Source organism: Eriocheir sinensis, chromosome 42, assembly GCF_024679095.1.
Source record: "Eriocheir sinensis breed Jianghai 21 chromosome 42, ASM2467909v1, whole genome shotgun sequence".
In the NCBI taxonomy this organism is placed as follows: domain Eukaryota; kingdom Metazoa; phylum Arthropoda; class Malacostraca; order Decapoda; family Varunidae; genus Eriocheir; species Eriocheir sinensis.
Window position 1 is genome coordinate 4,299,591 of NC_066550.1, and position 16,766 is coordinate 4,316,356.

Genomic DNA, 16,766 nt, shown 5'->3' on the forward strand with positions numbered 1-16,766 from the left:
GGCCTCTAGAGTTTCTTCAGTGCGTGATGTGACCATGACCGGACATGAGCGACTGGAATATTTATATTCATAGGACTTGCGGTTCACTAAAAATTACTGCATATTTGTTGTTTCATTCTTAAAATTTTCATTATTTTGTATAAATATTTTTCCAATAGCCCTAACTCTCCCCTTCAGAGAGGGGTTAGGGAAACTGATACTGTAACTCTGATACTGCAAAATTATTTTCGGGTTACTTTGACAAAGTACTCAAGAAATTGAAGTGGTAAAACTCGGGAATCAAGATACGCGGTTATTACCTCAACAACTTTACATTAGTCGATGATTGTCTTACCGAGCTAGAGCGAAACTTATAATTAATAATGAATCGAATACCACAGTGAAATTTTCAAAGTAGATTTGAAAGGGAATATGAAGAAGATAGACGGTTCTGAAACGTTTAGAGGGAGAGTCAAGAAGCGCACAAAGAAGAATGGATAACAATACTGGGTACATATTTGAAGTCATGAAGCGAGCATCATGGTTCACCGAACAGCAGAGGATAAATATATTTTAATAGTTATTAAGAATATGAAATGTACATGGGCCGCTCTTATCATGGCTAAAACTGAAAAGAGAAAAATACCCCAAGTAGCAGAGTGACATACCAGGCAGGGAGATGAAACTGAACCATGACCGGAGCACTAACGTCAGACAGAGAAAGATGGAGAACATCGGGAAAGACCTTTGCCCTTTAGTAGAGAGTACAGATAGTACTGTAGCAAGGGCTCAATATAAGGAGGAGGAGGAGGAGTTGAAATTGGATGGTCCTTGTGGATGGTACATATATAATTGATTCTCAGCAACTACCATGTTCAGGCCAACTAGATGGACTTATTGAATGAATCATGATGGCCTTGGTTTTGGTTTAGTTCATGGTTTAATTGTTTTTTGAAAGGCCATGGATGAACCTGATGGTTTGGTTTCCTCGCATTCTTGTATATCCCTTTATCCCTGCCAACAGAAGGCCGACTGGCTGGTTTCATTTAGTCTCCTTACACACTTGTGTATCTTTTGAGTCCCTATCTTATGTAGGCCAACATGCTAGCCCTCTGGATATGTTTATGTATCCATTTGTCCCTTTGCAGGTGTGGGCGTCGCTGGTGGCGGTGGCGATAGCGGCGGGCCTGGCGCTGAGCATACTGGTGAAGGCACGAGAGGTGACGCTGCACAAGGAAGGCAGCAATGGAACCTTCGCTTATTGCCGGGCCACGTTTGGAATATTTGTTTACCAAAGTAAATCTCGCGCACCATAAGTTTCAATAAATTTTCTCACCTGCGCCTTTCTGTAGAATCCCAGCTCTGACCGGCTCCAGGCAGACTTTCCGCTCGCCGAAATATTTTGTTTCTAAGTCAATTTTCACCCCAAAGGCACTCATCCTAAAAAGTAACATAACAGTGGTTTCGTTATTATTTGTAGTTTTGCAAGACATAATATGAATACAAAACAATTAATAGACCCATTTATGGGCGCTGAATAAAGCGTATAAATATTTTTCAAGTTACCTCGTGTCCCACCTCAATTACTAAACATTTTCAAATAACTTTATATATATATATATATATATATATATATATATATATATATATATATATATATATATATATATATATATATATATATATATATATATATATATATATATATATAATGGAATTTTACGAGGATTCTTATGCTTCCCTCAAATTTCTAATGCGGCAATTAGTACCATGATGTTAGCGAAAAAGTAAAAACATTTCCCCTATCACAATGAAGAATGTGCCATTTTTAGTTGCTTATTGCCTATTTTTATTCAAAACTAATGGTAACAACTTTTTAGCACATTGTAAAGCAGAAATCAAGAAAATCTCACGAATTTGGTATCCAATAGGTCGTATAAGTTTCATGTGGTGGAATTTAGTAGTAGAAGACTAGATTTTTAGTGAAAATATCTAACGTACATATTCACGTTTTACACATATTGATCACAATTAAAACAGTGAACAAGCTAGGGGAAATAAAATTTATCTCTTACAGTTTTATTGTAGTGGAATTTAGAAAGTGACGGACAGAATTATTATAAACCGCCAAGCTACGCCTATGGAAACACATAATCTTTTTCACTTCAGGCTATCCGAGCTGCAAAACATATAAGTAAGCTTATAAAAACATTTCCAGTAGCAGTATGTCATGGCAATTATTATATCCTTAGAATTTTAATACGACCATTCATTAGTTACAGTGACAATTGATCAAACGAAAAATACATTCGCTAGATTATAGTATTCTTGTAAAACACCTGATAAAGAGCCCAATTTTTGCTGCTGCTGGACTATTTTACCAGCTGCGAGTATGTGCTCCATTAAAAAAAAGTATGTAAACCTGATAGATTTTTCACACACACACACACACACACACACACACACACACACACACACACACACACACACACACACACACCGCTCCGGTATCAATCAGTCAATTGAGGCATACGCCGGGGGGCGCGCTGCCTCGCTCACCTTACGCCGTGAAGTCAGGGGATCCCGCCGGGCGAGTCTCCATGCAGGCCCCCTTCCCATCCTTAGTAACTCGTGGCAGGATCTATCGACTTGCTCAACCCATGAACTCTGTGGGCGTCCCCTTGTCCTCGTCCACTTAGGACTGTATCTTACAGAGACAAACCGATGGGCAGGGTCGGCTTCTGGGTAACGTGCCACGAGGCCTATGCAAGCAATAGACCTCGAATCAGTCTCACGGAGTAGTCGCCGGTTTGACACAAAATCATTCCAGCGATATCTAATGATTCTGCGTAGACACTTATTACCAAAGGCATCATTCCGCGTCTCCAAGTCCCTGTTTAGTGGCCATGTCTCACAGTTATAGCGTAAGTAAGACAGGAAGCAGAAGTGAATTGTAGATCCGAATATTTGTCCTACACAGACAGGTATCGACAACGCCATATACTCGTACTGAACGAGTCCAGAACGCCTTGGGCCAGACCAATCCGACGTAAGACTTCCTGGTGAGATTCATCGTTATTCTTAACTACGCTACCAAAATATGTGAAATTTTTCGAGATCTCAAAATGTCCTCGCCACACGGATGAACAAACTGTACTGTTTCATCTAGCAAGCCTCCAAACACCTGTAACTTGGTCTTGGCCCAGGAGACCTGAAGTCCCAAGGGCTTCGTCTCTTCGTGCAGTGCCTCAACAGCTATCACCAGAACCTCCAGCGAATCCGCTCCGGTAGCTCAATGGTAAAGTTCTGCGCTGCCAGGCTGCACGGCCTGGTTGACGGAAGTTCTAGCCCCGCTCATGCCGGGATTTTTCCACTGCCCTTAAGGAGCGGTAACTGTACCCCTGAATCAAGGGGGATGTGGTTTGTAGTGTGCGAAGGTCCCGGCAGTGCCAAGAAATCGACTAATGAGCCTTGCTCTAATCAGGAGCGTACTTGCTGGCGATGACGAGTCCAGCTCGTGATCAGGTCGCTAGTGAATTACACACACACACACACACACACACACACACACAAACACACACATACACATAACCATACACACACACGAATACACTCATACAAACACAAACACACAAATACGTAATGTTAATTACAACACTGAAACATCTTTTTCAAATAATGTTACTACATAGTACACTCATTTCATCATTTAGCGGTGATGCGAGTCATTGGTCCACGTACAGATGCGGCTGAAAGAAATGCTCGTGCAACTGTGTGTTTGTCTCTGTATTTGTCTGTTTATCTGTACCTATGTAATTACTGGGAAGAGAAAGGAACTCACCACAGCACTTCATTATACTCAGGACACATATACCTGGTGCCCTTGCTTTTCTTCCTGATGGAACACCGTAGACACCTGAAGCGTGAGGGATCATCTCCCGCCTGTTGGCGAGGGAGTTGTCCAACCGAAGCCTTTCGGTGATAACCACATGGTGCGCTTGGAGGGGGGTGGTCCAAGCCCCTGTGCACGCCTCTGCCTTAGAGGTGGAGGCTTTAGGAGCAACACTAGGATGAGCTGCCTTATGAAACGCGCGAGCTTGCCCATTAAGCGTCACAGCACACCAATAGCTTCTTCAGGTAGGTGACCCCTCAGGTGTACCAAGCGAATCCACAGACAGAGTGGGTCTTTGGTGTGGGCTGGTGGCACGTGTGGGAAGTGCCGAACTGGTGCTGGCAGGAGGTTGGGCAGGGGTGGGAGAAACTTCTTGTAAGAATCATAGTGAAGATCGGGAACATGGTTGATGGAGACACCAGAGGTAGGCCACTCATCGGGATTGAAGTTGAGCAGCCTATTAACTATGTATTCCTGGAACTGAAGGAGACTTAGCGTCGTATTATAAGACATTTCATCGCCCAAGAACCCTCATTTGACAAGGCTTTCGTAGGAGTTGTGGGCATTTCCAGTAGTAGTTCTATGACCCTGGTGATAGTGTGACCCTTCCTCTGTACCGTGAACCTGAAGAAACGCTCATTAGAACCCGATTAACCCCCTCTTTGACCTAAAGCGAAGGTGTCTTGTAATACCGCCCCTAGTTTCTAGATGTCGTTGTTGCAATACTTGTAGAGGACAGATGCATCAAAAGGGCCATGTTGATGAAATAGAAAGTGATCTTATTGGTCCACTTCTCTGTCCTTCTCTCGAATGGGTAGTAGTTAACCGTCTGGTCAAAGGGATCAACCCCACCCACGTTCTGGTTATAGTCCTAAACCATGACGGGCATCTTTATAGTCTTGATGATAAATCCCTTGACCTTAGCGTGGACTCTCTTAGGCGTGGCATCAGCGTTGTGGGAGGTGGACACCATGGGGACGATCCGTTTGTCCTTACACAAAAGCACTTGCACGTTATCCTTGTGCATGGATGCGATGGCGTCATCCCCGAGTAGCTTTTTCTTTGCAATTTCCTGCAACTTCTTTGGTGCTCCTAGGCCGACTGCCAGGATAACCCCCATGACCCTCCCCTCAACAAAATAACTTATTCCCACTTGGATTTCTGGGGCAGTGTATCTCACCACCCTCAAAACTGCTCGTTTTTACTTTCGACACGCAAGCGAATGTACGTTATCATTATACTATCCCCACAAGTACAACTGTCAACCAAAATGAACCCGTAGAACACCAAAACAAAGATTATTGTCTCTAGAAAACGCTTGAATACTTTATATTTTAAGTATAAAACGAACATTCTTTAATTAGATACAGATAATGGCGAGCGAAAGAGCAATAATTTTTCTGGCTGTAACTCGTAAGCATGATACCATGGATGATATTGCGACTCTTTATTGGTAACAACTTTTAGCATCATCCTTACGAGTCACAACCAGAAACCTTATTGCTCTTTCCCTCGCCTTTATCTATATCTGATTAATGAATGTTTGTTCCTTTTGTCAGATGAATTTCCTAAGAAATGTGTAAAGGACCCTAGTCACTAGTGTCCTGTTTTGTGACAGGAGCCGCGCATACCCTAGAGTGTGACCAGAGCAATAACTCATTGTGTGACAAAATCCTTTCGCGTTTTCTGATAGGGGTCTAATGCATGATGTGACAAGTGCCTGACGCATGGTGTGACATAGGCATGACGCATTGCGTGAGAGGGACCTAACGCATTGTGTTACAGGTGCTGACAAATTGCTTGACACGGGCCTGACAAGTTGATTGACAGATGTCTGACGCACTGCATGACGGGCATGACACATTGTGTAGCAGGAATATGATGTACTGTGTGAGGAATGCATGAGCCATCATAACAGGTCATAGACAAAGATGCAAGACTAATGTGTGGCGGGGCTGACACATTTTGACGAGGGTCTGATGCATTGTTTAATATGGACAGAAAACATAATGTAAGAGGGCCTAAGGCATTGCGCGCCATGAGCATGACAATGTGATAGTAGCCTGTATAAGGGCACCCACCACTTCACCATCCAAGGTCCCGACGATCATCTGGAGGCCGGCTCAAATTAACGAGCAACAGTAGCTAGAGTAACAACCCTGTTCTCCACCAGGCCTCTCGTCCTGCACCCCTTTCCTCACTCAAGCCGGCAGCCTGCAACCAACTTCTCTATATCCTGCAGCTGTTACCGAGGCGTCCGCCTCACTTGAAGAAGACAGGTGCTGAGCTGTAGCCACGCTCCTTAGGCCCTAATGCAATGTGTAACAGAGGCTTGATGTATAGTGTTACTTGGGCTAATGCATTGTTTACCAGGGGAAAGATGCATTTTTTAACAGAGTTCTAATGTTTTTTTTTTTTTTAGCAGAGGCCTGGAGTACTGTGTAGCAGAAGCCTGATGCATTGCGCAACGGTCTCTTACGTATAAAGGGGCGTAGTCATATCTCCTACAGAACTACACAAGTTAGAGTAGTCACTCCCACATTTGCTACACATATTCCTTCATATTATTTCCTACATAAAAAATGAATACTCAGCACATCTACACATAACAGTGCATCCATTCTAATTCCTATAGTTATACTGTTATTTCTCTTACAATTCTGCAACCAAGCGGAATGTACAAAATTGGTGGAAACTAATGCAAGAAAGAGTACAAAGCGCTGGAGAATATTAATGTTGGATTTTTTTTCTCTTTAACAGCGTACGTATATAAAATGGAGCTGTAAAACAAGTTGTAAGTGGATTTCATGAGCACTTCAGTTTCAGTTCACTTCAAATGAACTATTTAAATGGATGCATGATGGTGCGACCACAAGGGTAGCCATGCAATCTGCACAGGACAGGAGGCAGCGTGTCGGCAGTGGCTCATGACTGGTGGTCAAAATTTCGAGTCAAGCAAGAATTAAATCGAACGCGCTGCCTTGCAAGGAAAAGGAAAATATGACTAGAACCCTGTAGGAATTGTGACTCTGCCTTTCTTTGTGTAGGAAACGTGTCTAATAGAACCCTGTAGGTATTGAGACATGATAGATTTTTATGCTTAGGAGATGTTCTCTCTATAGGAAACGCCACTACTCTAGAAACTGCTTAAGTATTAGATGTGATGTGTAGGAAATGCGTTATAGGAAGTGTGGTGCACATCCGTATAAACAGTGGCGTGGTACATTGTGTGATATGAGCCTGACGCATGATGACAAAAACCACCGCAGTGTGTGATAGAGCACTGACCCTTTGTGTGACAGGGGCCTGACTCATGGTGACACAGGGGCCCCATGCAAGGTGTGACATAAGCTCCAGGGATGGTGTGTTGGGGGCCGGATTCATAGTGCGACAGTAGCATGATTTGTGGTGTGCCAGGGTCCTATGTATGGGGTAACACTTGCCCGACTCATGGTGTTACAGCGACTTGAAGCATAGCCTTACAGAGGCCTGGCGCGTAAGGTGATAGGGGTCTGACGCATGGTGTGGTAGGTGTGACAGGGGTCTTATGCATGGTACACGTAGGCTCTTATCAGTCAATGGGGTGCCTGTACCCTCACTTCGTATGTGACAAGGTGTGATGCAAGGTGTGCTTGGACCCTGATGAAGTGTGACAGGTGCCTGACGCATAATATGACACGGACCTAAAACGTGGGTTGATAGAGGCCTCAAAATACAAATTAGCATCGTCTTGGCTACTCAATTTGTCTGATGTAACCATTAGCCCGCATAAGACCTTGTAATCGGGCAGATGGGTGACAAGCCTGACGCATCTTTCCAGGCAGCAACGTGTGGCCTCGGGTGTCGGGCGGCAGGCTGGTTGGCGGCAGCCTCATGCTGGCGGCCGTGGTGGTGGGCTCCCTTTACTCAGGCTCCATCACTGCTTTTCTCACCATACCCTCCAGGTGCGGCTCCTCCTACAACACAACCTGCCTTCTACCACCCCCGATCATCATCATCCTCATCCTCCTCGTCCTCAGCTTTTTACTCATCCTCCTTCTCCACTTCCTTCTCCTGCTGTTTCTCCTCCTCCCCATCTTCTTTTTCCTCCTCCTCTCCTTCTTCCTCCTCCTCCTCCTCATCTTCTTCCTCCTCCTCCTCCTCCTCTTCTTCTACCTCCTCCTCCTCCTCCTCCTCCTCCTCCTCTTTTTCTTCCTCCTCTCTCTCGTCATCAGCCTTATCTTCTTTCTTTTTCTTCTTCTCATTATTATTATTGTTATTATAATTACTATTACTAATATCATTATTAATGTTTTATTATTAATATTATTAATACTATGATTATCATTATTAATGTTATTATTACTATTATTATTGTTATTATTAGGCCAAAGAGAGACAGATTGACAGGCGTACAGCGGGGGTGACGGCGGGCTGAGTCCTGGCTGAGGTGTAATCAATATCATTATTATTATTATTATTATTATTATTATTATTATTATTATTATTATTATTATAAACAACAACAACAGCAACAACAACAATAACAATAACAATAATAATAATAATAATAATAATAATAATAATAATAATAATAGTAGTAATAATAACAATAACAATAACAATAATAATGATAATAATTTTTTACCGCCAGTACAGACAGGACGGTAAGAAGGGCAATAAGAGACCCCTGGTGATGATGCGAGTATATATTTTCTCGATCAAACCTGTCGAGCAAAGTTGAACACATCAGAATACGTATCTTTCCGTTTCCGTTATTCTTGATCATATATGGGCATGCAATTACTGGACTAAGGTGTATACATTATGGATCTGGCATGGAGAGAACACACTGTCGTCCTACTTACACGTTCAGGGTCTGTTTGAAGCTTCTCGTCACTTTACGTTACTGTAGGGAGGGCGGAGACACGATCACACACGTCCAGCCAGGACACCGTTCCTTAACTATCTCCCTCTCGACTATCCTCCCTGTAGCGCCTCCGCTGTAGGTCATGTAGATCATGACCCCAACCATACCAGGGCACTTCTTGTGGCGTTCCTTGTCCTATCGGGAGGCCCTGCTGACTGGTCATAACACTTCGGAGAGATTTATTACCCGTGTGAGTCGCCTCCCTTACTCCTTCTCCCTTTTCTCTATCTTCCATTTCCTTCCTTTCTTTCTTAACCTTCACTTACGTATGGGCTTCCAGCGGGCTGTAAAACTCCCCCCTTTGGGCGGGCACGCACGCCCAACCAAACCAAATCAGAAACCAGCAAAGACAAAAGGCGCGCCAGTAAAGTGCAGTAACAGGACAGTGTGCTCGCACCATGGGCCGGAACAGAAAACCTAGAAACTACGAACAAAACACAAGCGGGAAGACACCAAGAGAACTAGTTCCTATCCAGACCTTCTAGGAAACAGAGTTTAGTTACTGGCCTCACTAGCACATTCCGTGCTGTTCTTACTTTAACCTGCCGAACAATGCCGTCAGTCCCAGGCTTCACGTGCACTATTCTGCCCAGTTTCCACTGATTTCGAGGGACCCCTTCACTGGCCACAATGACCAGGTCCCCTCTCTTGAAGTTCCTGCGCTCCTTAATAGGACCCGACCTCAGGCGTAGGCGCGGTAAGTATTCCTTTAACCAACGCTTCCAAAACTGATCCGCGAGGTACTGTACATGTTTCCACCTCTTGCGGAACTGCTCTTCGGTCGATGCGCCTCCCAGCGGTGGGCTGCAGTGCGTCCCAGCGCGCAGGATGTGGTTTGGGGTCAGCGCTTCCAGATCACAAGGATCCTCCGATGCTGGTGTGAGGGGGCGGCTGTTGATCACGGCCTCAGCTTCACAGAAGAAGGTATGGAGTCGTTCATCATCTAGGACTTGCGAACCCACGATGGCACGAAGGACCTTACGAACAGTTCTGATTTGCCGCTCCCATATTCCTCCCATATGAGACGCCTGAGGGGGATGGAAGGTCCACTCAATATGCCTCGTAAGGAGTGTGGCGCGCACATGATCATCTTCACTCCAAGTCTGTGCAACGGCTCTAAGTTCCTTTCAGCGGCGGTCATGTTTGTCCCATTGTCAGATCGAAGACGCGTTGGTACTCCCCGTCGCGCGGAGAACCTGGTCAAGGCGTTAAGGAAAGCATCTGCGTCCATTGACATCAAGACTTCTAAGTGAACTGCCCTTGTTGCCATACAAGTGAAGATACATCCCCAGCGCTTCAATGGCGCGGCCTCGGCCTTGTTTAACTAAGAACGGTCCAAAACAGTCTACACCCGTGGAGGAGAATGGAGCCGCTCCTGGTGTTACTCGCTCCTCTGGCAAGGGAGCTTGCCTCTGGTGAGGGGTCTTCCAGTTGTTCCGTCGACACACGAAGCAGCGCCGCAATATTGTATCAACCTTTCGTCTGATCTGTGGCACCCAGTAGTTTTGCCGCACTAATGCCACGGTGTGTTCCCGTCCCGAATGGCCAGCCACCGTTTGATGTACCTCTCGTATGATGAGTTCCGTCACTGGATGCTCTCGAGGTAACAGGATGGGATCGTCTTGAGTCTTGAGGTGACCACTGGATAGGCGGCCCCTACCTCAGCAGGCCTTCTTTATCAAGCCAGGGTTCTAGAGTGTATATCGTGCTCTTTCGTGTAATGGGCGCACCGTGTTGCAGGGTCTCAAGTTCAGCGGCATAGTGCTCCTGTTGCACCTTCCGAAGGATGGCAGTCTTTGCCTGGCGTAGCTGGGGAACCGTGAGTGGTGACGGTGAAGGTCGATCATCAGGTTTTCTTTGTAACCATTCAATGAACTTCTTAATCCATGCAACGCCCTTTTGTAGGCGATACCAAGAAGAATAGTGTGTCCACAACAATCCCAGATCTTTACCTTCTGTTGGAACGTCCGACCTGTGAGTGCCCGTGGCAGTTGAGCAGCTTATGACTTCCGGGTCAGACACCAGGTCGGCAGGTAACAGAGGCCGGTCAGGCCATTGGCTTTCTTCCAACCACAGAAACGGTGGCCCCGTTAACCATCTGCTCTGTTGAGTCATCTCTGATGCCGACAGACCTCTTGTGGCATCATCAGCCGGGTTCAGCGCCGTCGGCACATGTCGCCATTGACTCGGATCAGATGTATCCCTGATGATTGACACCCTATTGGCCACAAATGTGCGAAAGCGTCTCTCTGTATTTGCTATGTACTGGAGCACTAACATGCTGTCAGTCCAAAAGATCGATTTCTGAACCCGTGTATCAAGCTCCCTTTGTAGGTACTGGTCCATCTTAACGGCCAGAACAGCACACAACTCCAACCTTGGTATGGTTTGTTGCTTCAAAGGGGCTAGCTTAGCCACACACAAATGCACAATGGACACCGTTAGATCCGGCAAATCGCAAATAGGAAACGATTCCATATGCCTTCTGGGACGCGTCACAAAAATGGTGAAGCTGTGCAGGATTTGTGGTTTCCGACATATCTCGCGTGTAGCAGCGAGAAATGCTCAGATGAGCGAGTTCCTTCAGTCCGCTCTTCCATAGGTCCCATTCTCTCCTATTCCCTTCTGTCAGAGGCTCATCCCAATCCTTTTGTCTTCTGCACTCATCTTGGAATATCATCTTTGCTCGAATAGTATAGGGGCTCACAATTCCCAGCGGATCGTAAACCGAGCTGACTACGCTTAGTAACCCACGCTTCGTTGCGAGTTTGCTTCCTGGGTTGGCGCTAATAGCCAGTTGGTCAGCTTGTAGGTCCCATCGAACTCCTAAGGCCCTCTCCGTCGGCAGTGTCTTGTGACTGAAGTCGATCTCCTTCACTTCTGCATGCCTTTCTTGTACTGGTATTGAGGCGAGCACTTCCTTGTCATTGCTCATCCATTTGGTGAGTCTGAATCCTTTCGCTGCGAGCACCACTCGCAGATGCCGTGACAGAGTGGAAGCTTCGTGGGCAGTATTCACAGACAGTAACAGATCATCCACGTAGAAATTCTCCTTTGCCTGCTTGTGTACCTCCGGATATTCTCGCTGCTTATCCATCAAGGCTCTTTGCAAGGCGTAAGCTGCGCATGAAGGGCTCCACACGCCACCAAAAGGGTGAACTGTCATCCTGTATACGCATGGCCTCCGAGATAAGTCTCCTTCAGTCCACCAGAGAAACCGCAACGTGTTGAGGTGTAACCTTGATCTGGTGGAACATCGCCTCAATATCCGCCATTATTGCCACTTGGCCTTGTCGAAAGCGAAGTAAGATGCCGAGCAGTTTGTTGGTTAAATCAGGGCCTTGCAGTACTTCGCTGTTGAGGATGTGGAATCATATATTGCAGCACAGTCGAAGACTATGCGTACCTTCTCTGGCTTGTTGGGATTGAACACCGGGTGGTGGTGTGGCAAGTACCAGGTGTAATCCGGGTTGACGGTAATTTCTCCTGCTGGAACTAGCTCCGTAACCTTTATCAAGTAGCTGCTGAACCTCGGCCTTGTATCTATCATGGAGGTGCGGCTGCTTGAGAAGGCGTCGCCGTAGGGCCGCCAATCGTTCTTCTGCCATGACCCGGTTATCAGGGAACTTGGGTCGTTCATTTCGGAATGGAATAGGCAGTTGATAGTGGCTGTCAACCACCCTGATCGAAGAACTCCATAACTTTAATACTCTTTTGTCATCCACTGAAAGAGCCTTCTCTTCATTGTGCTTTGTCCCTTCTGTTTCTGTCTCTAGCTCCCAGAAGCGTCGCACTTGCACCTCCAACGGGCTGTCCCTCCTCTGCGGTACCCGTAGGCCTACATTGCATCCCGATGTCGCGCTTAAGCGTGGGTATCCCAGAGGCCCATTCACTGTCCAGCCCAGTTGTGTGCGAACCGCAAAGGGAGCACCATCACTTCCTCTCCGAGTCTCTAGCGGTTCCAGTGCTTGAGGATTGTCCAATCCAATCAAGAGCTCAGTAGTAATTCCAGTATCTGTATCTGGAGGTAGCTTTATCCTCTGCAAGTGTTCCCATGGCTCTATGTCCTTCCTTGAGGTCACTGCATCCTTCAAGGCCGTTGGGAAGTCCGGTCTTACCAGTACCCTGTGTAACGCCAGGGCACGGCTCCATTTTCGCATTCCCACACCCTTGACCTCAAGGTCCACCTCCTTAGTAGGGCCACTCTCCTCCCCGCAAAGAGTATCCAGTGTTATGTCAATCGGCCTGCCCTCTGCACCCACCAGCATCTGAAGACGTTCAGTGCAGAATGACCTGTTACTGCCGGAGTCTAAGAGTGCTCTTGTGCGGTGCCCCCCTGTGGAATCCTTCTTCGCTTTTACCAACACCTCCACTACGGGCAGGGCGATTTTGTCCACTGGCAGTCATGCGTCCTCTTGTCTTGCATATCCTGCCTTGTGTTTTACCTCCGGGGTGTACAACGTCACAATCCTCTCGGGTTCTCCATCCTTTCGCTTTTCCGGCCTATGCAACCATCTTGAGTGCTTCTGCGTACATCCTTGTAGGCCACATACTTGCTTGGGCACCTTACATTCACTGGCAGTGTGGCCAAGGCCCAAACAAATATAACAGGCTTGGGCTTTCTTCGTTGCTTCCCAGCGCTCTGCCACGCTCATAAAGCGAAAGTCCCAGCATGCAAATAATGGATGGTTCCTGTTGCAGAGAACACACGGAGTTGGGTTTTGCCTCTTGTCATTTTGGTTTCTCCTGCCGGGTGGCCATCCTGCTGTTGATGCAAAGCCCATGGCCCTCCTTTTCACCGTGGCATCCTTGCTGTCCTCCTCGGCCTTTCGCTTTTCGGTACTTCCCCGGCCACCGCCTTCGGCCTTATTGTCAGCGTTTTGTGTCCCTTTCTTCTCGCCATCTCCCTGTGTCTTGCTGAAAACCTGCTGCAGTTTTCGACTGTATATCATCAATAGGCCACGAAACCACTTGATTCCGGGTCTCGAATCCCTTTTAGTTTTATATTTGAGTAATTGGTCCTCATAACGCTCCCGTAGCTTACCAGTAAGTCGATTCGCCAAGTTCGAAAGGATACCAAAGTTGTCCAGATCAGCCTGCCTGCCAGCCAGTTGCAGGGCAATGAATGTATTCCACAATTTATTGATAAACTGATCGAGTCCCCTTTTATCGGTGTCTTGTATCTGTGGCCCGTGCTGAAGCTCGTGGATGGCTTCATCCATATGATCCTGCGTGCTTCCTAATCTCTCCTGGAGCATTTCCATGGCCTCTTTATAGCCTTCCTCGGGATCTAATTGAGTGTACATGACCAAGGCGTCCTTCATTTCTTCGCCTGTGCATGCCGCTATGAGCATTTCTAACTTCGCTTTTGGACGAACAGGGTGGCCTTCCAAGTAACCAGTGAAACGCCGCATGAATAGGGCGAATTCTTCCCTGGACTCGCCCGAGAACGTGGGCATGGCCGGCTTGGGCCTCTCAATAGTGGCAATGATTCGCTCCATGCCCTTCTCCCACTTATTGGCGAAATCGTCAGCCGACAGTGGTTCCTTGGGCTCTGTAGCTGAAGGGAATCTTTCTTCCGAGTCAGGCTGTTGTTTCCTTACACTCCTTACACTCAGAGTGGGCGAGGCATTCCTGCCAGAGGCCGTCTTGCTTATGATTTGTCCTTGACCTTTATTCCTTTCGAGAGCGTCACTCGTGCTTACTGTTGAACCATCGTCAGAATGCGATGCCTTGACACAAAGCTGTCGCTCCTGGTTCAGCGGCTCCACGGGGCGCTCTTGTGTTATGTCCATGTCTCTCTCTCCTCGTTGTCCCCTTCTCTCGGAACCTTCTTGTGTCTTCACTTGGAGCATGGCTTGTGCTATTCCCCTTTCGATCTGCTCCGTGAGACGCGCCGCGAGGCGCTCCTCTAGACCACAGATAGCTTCAGAAAGCCTCGAAAATTGAAGTTCCTTCCCTCCAGTCTGGTTGTTCAACTCATCAAAGTCGTCATCGTATTTGTCCAGCTCACTTTCATCATCGCTCTGCACCTGCTCTTGAAGTTGTAGAGCCAAGGCGCCATCACCATTGTTAGTTTCTACCTTCTCTGGCGAGCTCTTCGAGGGTTCTTCTCCGTGTGTCTGCATTGTTTCCTGGGAGTCTTCTTCGGGATTCTCCATTTTCCTTTCCCTTTCTGTGACCTCCCTTTCAGTCCTTTGGTTCTTTCTGTCGTCTCGGGTAAGTCTTCTCCGGGCTCTGTTGCCCTTTCTGTACCCTGTATCAGTTGCCCTTTCTTGCCCTTTCTATAAATTATTTTCTGGGCTCTCCGGGCTCGGGAAAGGTATCTCCGGGCCCTGTTGCCCTTTCTGTACCTTCCCGTTTATCGGTTGCGCTACTATTTTACCTTTCTGGGCCTTCCTGACCCCGGGAAGGCTTCTCCGGGCCCTTTCCCTTTCTGTGGCTTCCCGTGGATATCTCTCGCGCAACCCTGCTCCGTTATCTGGGCTTTCTATCTCAGGGAAGGCTTCTGGCCCCTGGCCCCTTTGCCCTTTCCGTTCCTTCCCTTGTATCGTCTGTGCACTCTGTTCAATGTCCAAATTCAACCCAAATTCCCGAACGCCAGCCATAAACCTCTGTTTCATAAAAGGCCTTCACAATTCCTATGGATTTCTCGTCCTATGTGTTATGACCACTTTGGCGGGCGGTCACCTGTATTACCCGTGACTAGCGCTAAAGTCGTCAGTCTGGCACGATTTCCTGCGTGTCAGCTAACCCACCTACAACACAAGCTATGGCAGATTATACACTAGGCGCTCTCACGTGCACCGCTGGTATAGTTTCACAGTTTCACAGTGCGCTGAGGTCAGTATGTCGTTGCTAAAAGGCGCCGCCAGGGCAAGCAACGCCTTCCGTGTCACTGTGTTATAACACGGCACAAAAGAACAGTCATACCTTGTGGGAGTAGCTAACTTGGGCCAAACAGTACGTGCCGATCCCGTAGAGTTTCGTCAATGGTCGTGTCGTCCTCGCGGAACGTCGAAGCTGCCTCGCGGCGCGCCGTCCTCGCTCGCTCCAACGTCAAGCCACTCGCAGCCGCTGAGAGCCTCGGCCGCTCGTCCTCGCCTCGACCAGCGCCGTCCCACGTCCACGGCTCCGCCCGCCGTTGGCCTCGTCGTCTCGTCGTATGGCGTGCTGACCACGTGTTTGATTTTTACCGCCAGTACAGACAGGACGGTAAGAAGGGCAATAAGAGACCCCTGGTGATGATGCGAGTATATATTTTCTCGATCAAACCTGTCGAGCAAAGTTGAACACATCAGAATACGTATCTTTCCGTTTCCGTTATTCTTGATCATATATGGGCATGCAATTACTGGACTAAGGTGTATACATTATGGATCTGGCATGGAGAGAACACACTGTCGTCCTACTTACACGTTCAGGGTCTGTTTGAAGCTTCTCGTCACTTTACGTTACTGTAGGGAGGGCGGAGACACGATCACACACGTCCAGCCAGGACACCGTTCCTTAACTATCTCCCTCTCGACTATCCTCCCTGTAGCGCCTCCGCTGTAGGTCATGTAGATCATGACCCCAACCATACCAGGGCACTTCTTGTGGCGTTCCTTGTCCTATCGGGAGGCCCTGCTGACTGGTCATAACACTTCGGAGAGATTTATTACCCGTGTGAGTCGCCTCCCTTACTCCTTCTCCCTTTTCTCTATCTTCCATTTCCTTCCTTTCTTTCTTAACCTTCACTTACGTATGGGCTTCGCTAGCGGGCAGTAAAAATAATGATCATTTTCATCTACTCCAGTTGTCACGGCATTTACCATTTGGGCAACCACTTCACCCCGCTGTGTTGTGTCGTGATATGTACGTACAGCAGTGACTTGTATTACGATTTATTCATTTGCAACAACTGAGTCGTGATCGCCACCGAATGCATAAGTTGTACCTTTGTTTTCTTCTCGTATGAGTCGTTTTCCTCTTACCTTCCACATG

At 47.3% G+C, this 16,766-nt stretch overlaps 2 long non-coding RNA genes across 2 annotated transcripts; both read right to left on the minus strand.

The window, feature by feature from the left end:
- Nucleotides 1-8,543: 8,543 nt before the first annotated feature.
- On the minus strand, nucleotides 8,544-9,051 carry LOC127009839 (uncharacterized). Its single transcript, XR_007762476.1, has 2 exons — nucleotides 8,719-9,051; nucleotides 8,544-8,577 (listed from the first exon to the last, which is right to left on the minus strand). It is a non-coding gene; the product is annotated as an uncharacterized LOC127009839 (long non-coding RNA).
- Nucleotides 9,052-16,021: 6,970 nt separating this feature from the next.
- LOC127009838 (uncharacterized) lies at nucleotides 16,022-16,558 on the minus strand. Its single transcript, XR_007762474.1, has 2 exons — nucleotides 16,197-16,558; nucleotides 16,022-16,055 (listed from the first exon to the last, which is right to left on the minus strand). It is a non-coding gene; the product is annotated as an uncharacterized LOC127009838 (long non-coding RNA).
- Nucleotides 16,559-16,766: the final 208 nt, after the last annotated feature.